The following is an 11041-nucleotide window of genomic DNA, read 5'->3' on the forward strand; positions in this document are numbered from 1 at the left end:
AAATAAAAAAGCATTGAATGCCCTAATAATTTTTTATGAAAAGACTAATCTAATGAAAGTTCATTCCAAACAAATATCTTATTGTAAGATTGTTATTAACAAAGCACCAACCTTAAAAGTTCTTTCCAATCAGATTTAAACCTTCGACTAATATATTTGGAACTCTTTATAACGGTCCATCATATAATAACGACAATTCATTATAACTTTCTAATTTTTTTTTGGAATTAATTTTTCATGTTATATTTGCTTTTCTCTAACAACAATGACTTTTATTGTAGTGATTCACTCATTGTAAAATTACCTTTCTATAACAACATACTCAAATATATGTAATATTAATATTTTCTGCAAAATATACTAAATGCTGATGAAGAGCCTCAACTTACAACTATTAGGGTGAAATAAAAGAGTCAATTGTTAAACTCTTAAACAATCTTCATAGGAAATCGATTAAATACCTTTTTTTTTGAAAATTTGAATAAAAATCTTTGTCAATTCAACCAATATTTTGTTACTAAGAGATTAATAAGAATTTATGCAAAAAGTTAAAATTATAAAATTCTTACATTAAGCTCAAAATATAATATTTAAAATTTCGATTAATTTAAATGCTTATGTCCATTGGTTTTAATTGTTTTTGGGTACGGTATATTTTTTTTTGGGTAATGTATTAATCCTTTGCATAATGAAAACAAACATTTTGTTTTCATTTATAGAATAAAAAGTATAGATATTATTTTTTATATTTTTATTTATATCAGTTAAACATCAAATGTTATTATACATGTATAACAACACCTTTTTAAAGTGATCATGAAGTTTTTGGACAAGAACTTTCATTATATAAAGGTTTGATTGTAGTAAGCATTTTGTCGACATAATTCACTTAGGAGTTATGAGTAGATATTGAAAATGCAGTGTAGATTACTATGTGATGTACTAATGCCTAATTAAATGGCTAAATGTATGTAGTTGAATTTAGTTGCAATGAGGAAGCGCTCCTATTTTGTTGGGTATGAATTGTTTGATTATCAAGGGCAACACATTCCTTGTGAGTTGTGATAAAGTTCAATATTGAACTTGCATTTGATATTGATTATTGGCCTAAACATCAGCAGTAAGCATATGTATTTCAAGTATCAATTATAATATTTATGAAATAACAATCTTATGCAATTAATAGGGGTCTAAAATAACAAATTCCCTTCTTTATCTTAGTAGTTATAACTTTCACTAATCATGGCTGTTCATAATATACGAATATCTTCAACTTATTTTTATAGGTAATTTACCTTTACAGAGCCCTATGAATCCGCTTCATAAGCCAAACATTGAAATCATCGTAGTCTTGCAACCAATATAGAAACGAATATACTATAACAAACTCATTTTTCTGGATAATGAGAAGAAGTTTGAACAAGAAAATGTAACTTAAGAGTATTAAGTTATTCGTTATAACAATATTTTACTACAACGACATGACTTACTCTAGAATCAATTTTGTATGTTACGATATTGTATTTTTCCATAACAACATTCTAACTATAACAATAATGACATTCGTTATAGTAGTATACTCATTCATAAGTTATACCCAAATATTTTTTAATAATATATTGTAAGAAATATATTAGGTATACAATAAGATTTTTAATCCTCATGCAGTAAATATCTATATGGATAAAACTATATTTAATTGATGTCCATCAATTATGGTCATAACTTTACCATGAAAAGCTATTAATGTTTGTCTTATTTTACTTTCAAACTCCATTTAATTTTGCAGACTTTCATTTATAATAGCTAAATGGAATCTAACGTCACCGTATATATATGTAACATTACCTTGCCTCATTGTTATAGCTATAGAACTTTGAGACAAATATTGTCACTATAAATAAATTTGACTGTATTAATAATTGGGTAAGATTTTTTCTCAATTTAGTCATTAGTATAAGGTTATTTTCAAAAAAGTAAAACATGAAAGCATTGGACCATGCCTATATATATATTTTAATTTTTTATATGAATAAACTGATGGTTGGTAATTTAATTGAATTTTCTTCCTTTCCTTGTTTTATATATCAATATTAACTTAAGTATATTTTTGCGAAAATAAAGATCGCTATGTAAAAGCAGATTTCATACTGAAAAATTGATTGCATTCATACATGACTTTATTCAATATCATTTATAATTTACACCAAAAAAATTAAATAAGGAGAGCAAAAAATTGTAGGCAAAAAATATAGAGAAGCATGCACTCAATTCATAATTTATAAAAAAAGATCTATTCATCTTATTAGGTAATGAAACAATCAAATCAATATATTTTATTTCATTATCATTAATGAAAACACGTAATATTGTGAAAAAAAGTTTATAACTAATATATATTGGTGCAAAAAAAATATATAATACTATGGGTAAAAGTTTTAAGCAGCAAATTAAGACGATCGAATAAGTGATCAATGACAAAATTTTCCTTCAGTCTTCAAAAATAAAGCACCAAAATATCTCGGAACAAAGTAAATTGATTGAATATCGACAAACTGAGAACAAAATTCACCATGATTGACACACTTTTCATATTGTCACTGTAAAAAAAAAAATGAATGTACTTAAATAAATTACAAATTAGAATGTTAATAACGGAGATCATTACCTAAAATTTTGCCGAGGAAGAATTTTTTTTCAAACGTTAGCCTTCTAAAAGATGTACCTATAAGAAAATCTCTCAGCTACAAATAACTTTTTCAAGCCAATATTTCATTCTCTTTCTCTAAAACAGGATAAAAAAGTTGCAGTGCAAATACAACTCTCAACTATTCTAACTAATGGAGAATAAATACAACTGGATGAAAAACATTTAAGCTCTAGAAGTCGTGCATGCACTTTAATGTTTAAGCCAATTGGTTCACACGTGTTGAAATTTCATTTTGATGTGAATACTAAACAGTCTAAACCAACAAATGACATTACAAATGACTCATTTATGGATATATTAAATGTGTCTACTATTGTCATGATCTCTTTCATTATAATATGCAAGTTGTAGTTGAAAGAGAACCCAAGAATTTATAAGGAATGAGTGGCGGTGAGGTGTGACGAAGAAACATGAAGGTTGAAATAGTTGTGACTATTCGTAGGAATTAATTTTTTTTTAAAATAAGTAAAATATTTAGGTTAACTAAAAGGGCATTTACATAAGTTAACTTTTTAAATGAGGGTAATTAAGTAATTTTACTTTAATATTTTAGAGTAAATGCTTTTAAGGTTGTATTGATTATTCCTTTAAAATATCTGTCCTAATTGAACTATGAACTATTGTTGTTCCCTCTCTGTCCCACTGGTTCTCTTGTTTTCCCTCTAATTTACTGTTAGAGTACGTGCCCTACTGATCAGTGACTTTAACGTAAGAGTTACCTATGGATGGAACAGGTTGCCTGACGTGTTCCAGGGAAGCAGTAAAATAGTAAGTAAAGAACACAATAATTTTTATGTAGAAAACATCCAGCTCAAAAAGGTGTAAAAAATCATGACTTGCACCTCTACAGGATTTAACTGCAACTTCACTATATAACTCTGAGCCTCAACAACGACTGATTACAAAACTCTTGTAACCAACAAATAAGAATTATAAACTCTAATTCCTTTAACACAAACACTAGAAATTATAAACTCTAATTCCTAACTACACAAACCTCCCAGGTAAGTTGTTCCCAAAGCCTTTAAGTTTTTCCCAACTCGAAGATTAGCTCCTAGTTCATTTTATAAATCACTGAAACTAATATTACATCAAGAGTTCAAACACAATGAACAACTCTAAAAATCAACACTAAAACTCTTACTGGATTCTATATTTAGGACCAGGTTCTTCAATGTGTTTTTTCAGTGATTGAGTAGCACTTTATGAAGTCAATCTGTCGATTGTGCTTTTCTGCTTTGTAAGTGTGTAGTTTATTCTTATTGATGGATCTTCTATTTAAGCACAACTCTTCCAAGAGTCATTCTTTATTTCAAACTCCCCCTTTAATCATAACTCTCATTGCATAGAGTTCTATTTCAAGTGAGACTCCTTCTTCAATTCCAACTCTTGTCTCCTTAGTGTTGTAGTCAAACTCCAACTCTCCAAAGAGTCTTTCAAATTATACGTTTTGCATTGACTTCTTCAATTTTCAGAATCTTTCTCCTTCTACACATAGGACTCTTAAGGATATGCTCAGAAGTGAAACTCCTTCTTCACATAGGACTTCTTTTTCAACTCAACTTGCTTTCCCTTATCATCAAGTGTTTGAATCAAATTCAACTTATTCTATTCTCCACGTGATCAGTAAGTTGAAGTTTTCAGTTACTGAATTAACTCATTCTGATTTTTAATTATTTATACCGTAGACTGCACTCTTGAACTTGTCGGGTCTGTAGAACACGTATATCAACTTGTTTCAATCATATTATCATTCATAAAAAATTCAAGGTTTCAACAAATTCCTCCTTTGTTATGGTGACAAACCTCTTTTCTGGTGCATTCAAATATCTTCACCTGTAGGCATTCATGAAACAAGTTAGTCAATGGGCTATAAATATTGCACAACCCTCTTAGCTTGCCCCTTTTGCATCATCGAAAATCATTTCAGTGCAATAATATACTAGCCAACGTGATTTATTATGCTATTCATGACCACTAGGGCTATCACCAAAACAATCAGATAAACACTTTAGCCAATATAGTAATGTATTAAAGAGAGCAAAAATCTGAGTTAATTTAGCAAAGATAATCATTCCATTGAACTGCTAGAGCATGTTCTACATTTAACCTAAGCTAGTACTGAACAAAGCAAAACAACTGAGCATTAATAAAAAATTATGGTATAAAATTGGGACATGGCTAAGGATATAAATAGTAAGGAGCTGATGAGGAAGGTGGAACATGTGTTATCAATTGTGTCAATTGACGAATGACTTTAACATTTTTACCTCTTTCTCAATCAAGGTCAAGCTTCAAAGTCAAGATCCTATCCTGAAGGACCACTTATTCTGCTTTATGACTGTCAGATACAGCTTCTAGTTTAAAATTTATCTCAACTAAATCATTTTTCTTATCATTTTTTTTGCAATGAGTTTTAGCCCTCCTTATTGAACCGGGTAGAGCAGCATGATTTATCTGTTCAAAAATATCCATTGTTGTTTGAAAATTCAAACCGGACCTTGGACTGAGAAATCCTAAAAGATCTGAGCCAATTAGGAATTAAAAGAGAGAGCATGTCATTTTTCATTTTTTAGAAACATATGCTGCATGTGATTGATGATTAAGCTTGGCAAATACATGGTACAAAACTGATATTTTGGTTGAAAGAGAAGAAGGAATTTCTGGTGTAGGATTAACTCATTTGTGCATAATCATTTGGAGAGAGTCAAAGAAGATTTGGTCAACCAATTCGTCAGCATCATGAGACAAGAGGAGGATGAAGTGTGAGGAATGGAACAGATGTGCTCAACTGTTTCAACTTAGACAACTTATGCTTATGTCAGTGTAGAGCATACCTGATAAGAAGAACTTTATGGTCACAATTGCTTGCTTGTACCTATTTTCTGCACAATCTAATACAAAATTAGGTTAGAAGAGTCAAAAATCTGGAATTGGGACACAACTAAATGTGCAAGACTGAATCGAATAATATTTTAGCTAATAAGATTTAAAATAAAAATGGTTATTCTAGTCAATCATTAAGGGGAGTTCATGCAATTTTAATCATCCCCAAATCTAACCTATTTCTTTCAAAATGCTCTCTACTTAGTGCCTTTGGTGCTTCTCCAGTCATTAAAGTAACCAACATAATTAATATTTTTATAGCCCTCAAGAGTGAAATTACTTTCATTTGAATACCATAGTCTCAATCCACTGATTCCCATGAGATATCTTAAGATTTTTGTGACAACACCAATTCTTATGAATTATCAACAAAATTATCATCAACTTGTGTTGGTGTTATTGATGTATCAATTTTTTAATTTGTTGTTCTCCCTGTCAATATGCCCTCAGTCTGTACAACAGTTGAACCAGGTGATACAACATGTTCCTGTGCATGCTCATCAGTTTTACTGTTAGTCTTTTTTTTTTTTTGCCATCTCCAAGAGATCCATTCCCCCTTTAAATGTGGTGAGTAAAAGAAACTTTATTTTCTTCTAGTCTTATACCTTGAGCAAGCTTTATCCATATGTAAATTTTTCTGGTATCCTTTCACTCCCACCTGCAAAACAAATTAGGGGTCAACTTTAGGCACCCAGACAAGCTTGGGTCCTTTCTTTTGAGAAAAAGGATGTATGAGGTTCCTTCTAGCCCATCGAGGCAACAGGTTATGTGACCTGTTTCTTTGACCAGATTTGACCTTCTTGTTAGCTTGTGCTAACATGGAATCAGATTTCTTTACTAGTCTTATGCTTCTTGTTTTGTTTTTTGCTGCAACTGGATATTCAGTGGTTGGATGCCCCTGGTTACCACAAATATAACACCGATCTTTAATAACATTAGAACTTTTATAAAAGCCCAACCCAACCTTTTCATTGTGAGTTCTTTGACCTAACTTATGAACAATTCTTAAAGAATGTGTCCATCTATTATCTCTTTCAAGACCAAGTTTCAATTTAGAAACTTCTTGACTCAATTGACTAACCTTTTCTTTTTCATAAAAGTATTCATGTTTAATCTTAGTCAATTCTGACTCAATTTTTTTTGGTTCCTCACTTTTGACCTTTTTTTCTTTTTCAAAAAGAGTCAATTTCAAGATTTTAGATTTGAGGGTCAGGTTTGATGAATCAAGTCTGCTAATCTGTTTCTTAAGAGTGCAGTTTTTCTTTTCAACAGTGTTCTTACAAGTTTCTAGATCAATAAAATCAAACTTGAGACTTGCAAGATTGTTGAATAACTCATCCCTATCAGACGTTAATTCTTGGAAATCATCAATTAGAGCACTCATTAAGGAAATAATTTTTGTTTAAGAAAACAAATGCAACTTTTTTTTAAGTTTAAGTATACTTACCGCAGAAGCATCATCTTCTTCCTCCAAGTCCGAATCTCCAAGAGCCATGAGTGTTGTTTTATCAACTTCATCATCATCTGAGTCAGATCCCCAAGCTGCTACCGTTGCATATTCTTTTCTCTTTTTATTTTTTTCTTTCAATTTCTTTTTAGCCCTTTTCTTTATCCATTCTATTTTCCAGGCAGGACAATCCCTGATCTAATGATCAGTCTTACCACACTTGTAGTATCCATTTGGATTGTCATTGGACCATTTCTTGTTACCTGTTCCCTTCTTATTTTTGAAGAATTTGCTGAAGTTCTTAGCTATAAAGGCAACTTGTTTTTCATCAAGTTCAATTTCTTTATCACTGTTAGATGCCTTCAGAGATAAGGTATCCTTAGGGGCTGCTAGCTCTTTAGTTCCATCAATTTCCATTTCATAAGTTCTTAGATTCCCTACTAGTTCATCTAGTGTCATTCCTGTGATATCCTTATTTGCCTCCCTAATAGCAGTCACTTTAATATTCCTTTTTGATTTTGGTAGCACCCTCAACACCCTTTCACCTTGTTCTTCAACAGTGATGACTTTTCCCATAGAAGTCAACTCATTTGTCAAGGCAGTAATCCTTGTCATCATTTCATGCATGGTTTCATTCTCCTTCATCTTAAAAGCTTCATATTCAGTAAAGAGAAGAGCAATCCTGAATTTTCTTACCTGAAAGGTACCCTCATGTGCATTGACCAGTGCATCCCAGATTTGCTTAGCAGTAGTACAATTTAACACTCTGTTGTATTCATCCGGTCCTAGTCCATAGACTAAGACGTTCTTAGCCTTAGTATTTTTCTTTAATGCCACTAAGTTATCAGCGGTAAACTCACTTCTTACTTTCTTAATCTGTTCACCATCTTCTAACTTCATTGGAATAGTAGGACTATCAGTGATCCTGTCCCATAACTCGTAGTCTTCCCCTTGAATGAGCATTTCCATCCAATATTTTCACTAAATGAAGTGAGAACCATCAAAGAGTGGAGGTCTAATAGTAGATTGACCTTCACTATGACCAGTAGGTGGTACGAAATTCATTATATTGATCTTTGTCTTAGGTGTTAGCCCTTTTTAAGATAACTTCGCTCTGATACTACTTATTAGAGTACATGCCCTACTGATCAATGACTTTAACGTAAGAGCTACCTATGGATGAAATGGGTTGCCTGACGTGTTCCAGGGAAGCAACAAAACAGTAAGTAAAGAACACAATGATTTTTATGTGGAAAACACCCAGTTCAAAAAGAATATTAAAAAATCACGACTTGCACCTCTACAGGATTTAACCCCAACTTCACTAAATAACTCTGAGCCTCAACAACGACTGATTACAAAACTCTTGTAACCAAAAAATAAGAATATAAACTCTAATTCCTTTAACACAACGCCTAGGAATTATAAACTCTAATTCCTAACCACACACACCTCCCAAGGTATGCGTTCCCAAAGTCTCTAAGTTTTTCCCAACTTGAAGACTAGCTCCTAGTTCAGTTTATAACTCACTAAAACTAATATTACATCAATAGTTCAAACACAATGAACAACTCTAAAAATCATTTCTAAAACGCTTAGCTGGATTCTATACTTAGGACCAGGTTCTTCAATGTGTTTCTTCAGTGATTGCATAGCACTTCATGAAGTCAATCTGTCGATTGTGCTTTTCTGCTTTGTAAGTGCGTAGTTTATTCTGACTGATATCGATGCATCTTCTATTTAAGCACAACTCTTCAACGAGCCATTCTTTATTTCAAACCCCCCCTTCAATCATAACTCTTATTGCATAGAGTTCAATGATAACTCTCATTACATAGAGTTCTACTTCAAGTGAGACTCCTTCTTCAATTCCAACTCTTGTCTCCTTAGTGTTGTAGTCAAACTCCAACTCTCCAAAGAGTCCTTCAAATTGTACGTTATTCATAGACTTCTTCAATTTTCAAAATCTTTCTCCTTCTACACATAGGACTCTTAAGGATATGCTCAGAAGTGTAACTCTTTCTTCACATTGGACTCCTTTTACAACTCAACTTGCTTTCCCTTATCATTAAGTGTTTGAATCAAATTCAACTTGTTCTATTCCCCACGGGATCAGTAAGTTGAAGTTTTCAGTTGCACTGAATTAATTCATTCTGATTTTTAATTATTTATACCGTAGACTGCATTCTTGAACTTGTCAGATCAGTGGAACATGTATATCAACTTGTTTCATTCATATTGTCATTCTTCAAAACTTCAAGGTTCCAACATTTACCAAGGACAACCTCATCACATATGAAATCATTTCGATTCTTTTTCTTTTTTATTAATATAAGGTTCACGAAGGAAGGGCTTATCATTTGCAATATCCTTGGGTTGGAATTGTGAACCGCTGACAAGCTGATAAATAAAAATGTGGATATGATATATGCAAGAAGGAAGGAGCGTGAATACTTTGCAAGCAGTCCCAACTATAGGCATCTGGCTAGCAAGATGGGTTCAGAATATCTTGCAAAACTTCTTTCAAAGGTCTACCTTTAGTGCTGCCTGTGGAAACGAAAGAGTCATAAATAAATTCAAATAGACTTAACACTTGAGTTTTTTCTATTTCAGCATTTGGAGTCTGTAATTAGAGGTAAAATACCAGGGATCAGCTCGGTTATCAATAAAAGCATAGACGAACTTGAATCTGAGATGGACCATCTTGGGAAGCCTATATCTGTTGATGCTGGGGTATGCTTCATTTTGTACTGCTGTTATTGTTGTTGTTCGTTGAGAGACTATATTCTCAGTAACATCCCTGCTCCATTTCAGGCACAATTGTATACTATCTTGGAACTTTGCCGTGCGTTTGACAAGATATTTAAGGAGCATCTGGATGGAGGGTAGGTGCATTACTTTTTTGTTTCCTTAATTTGATTTGTGTAACTAGGTGGCTTCACTATATCTGAGCAATCTAAGCTTGCACTTGCCTTTGCTACTATGGGGTAATATTGTTCATTCATGTAAAATCATGTTCACATCCATGAAACTAGTAAGTCTGCATAGATTGGGTTAGTATTTCTTGGGAAATACTGATAAAAGATGTCTTCTCAAAGTCAATGGTACAAGACGTAAATGATCTGTAACTGTAAAAACTCCATCTGTCTATGTCGTTTTGCTATCTATTTAAAGTGTAAGGTTTACCTAAAATAGTGGTCATTAACTTCCAATGTTCTGTTGAACCTTAAAGCCCTTGTTTTAATGACATGTTGCAGCCTGTGTTAAATTACTGAAACATTGAAAAATTAAAGTGCCGTGAAGAAAGAACGAAAGAATGGCGAGCTCTCTGTGAGTGTAGCAGTGCATAACTGTATTAAGATTTGTGCACAACCCTTCTGTCCAGTTATTTTACATCCAAAACAGTTGGTATATTCTTTTAATTCGTTGTTTGTGTTTCTTCCTCAATCCATTTTACTTTCTTCTTAAATCTTTTTTCCGAGGTTGCTTGGGCCATTGGACTAGAATAACATACTTTTTTTGACTTGGTTTTGGGTCTTGGAAAGCGTAGCTCTCGTTGAAATGAAAAGATTGATGAACATTTGGATTATTGGTCTATTGGAGATGAATGTTAACCCAGGCAGTATACACATATAGTTTTTGTCTGAAGTTGTTGGCCCTTTCCAAAAGGGAAAGATATAAAGAATGCCTTCGCTTTTGTAGAAGAGTGATAGAGCCATAAATTCTTTTATAAGTTCAATCTTTTTCTGAATGTTGCCTTTCCCGAATCAAAGAGAAAAAAGGAGAGAGAATATTTGAACACCTCATTCATTTTATTCCTTCCTTGAAAGTGTGGGCACTCAGGTCCAAAAGCAATAGATTCTAGTCTTAATTTTTCACACAAAATAATCCCCTTTACGTGTTGGTGGGAATTTAATATATAAACTTACATGTTTTTGTTTAAGTTCCAGTATGAGACTTGCTTAGACATAATTGCTGTGAAAATGTTAGATATAAGT

General features: G+C 32.3%; 1 pseudogene; it reads left to right on the forward strand.

Annotated features, from left to right (window-relative positions):
- The window catches only part of LOC107844858, a 53639-nt pseudogene that overhangs the window by 38314 nt on the left and 4284 nt on the right, over positions 1-11041 (forward strand).

The sequence above is a fragment of the Capsicum annuum genome, chromosome 10 (genome assembly GCF_002878395.1).
Source record: "Capsicum annuum cultivar UCD-10X-F1 chromosome 10, UCD10Xv1.1, whole genome shotgun sequence".
Taxonomy (NCBI): domain Eukaryota; kingdom Viridiplantae; phylum Streptophyta; class Magnoliopsida; order Solanales; family Solanaceae; genus Capsicum; species Capsicum annuum.